The following is a 243-nucleotide window of genomic DNA, read 5'->3' on the forward strand; positions in this document are numbered from 1 at the left end:
ACTCAACTCACTAACTCTGGGGGAGTTAAAAAAAATGAGCCTTTTTCCAAAAAAGAGTGTTCCTTTAATACTGTAATGATCCAAATCTGTGTTTTTTTGTTTAGTGATAGTTGTTCATGAGTCATGTTGGCCCTGAACAGTTAAGCTGCCTGCTGCTTTTCAGAATAAACCTTCAGGTCCTACAAATTATATGGTTTTCCAGCAACTGTATTTTAATCCTTTCCAACGATGAGTATATGATTT

The sequence above is a fragment of the Puntigrus tetrazona genome, chromosome 6, assembly GCF_018831695.1.
Source record: "Puntigrus tetrazona isolate hp1 chromosome 6, ASM1883169v1, whole genome shotgun sequence".
Lineage (NCBI taxonomy): Eukaryota > Metazoa > Chordata > Actinopteri > Cypriniformes > Cyprinidae > Puntigrus > Puntigrus tetrazona.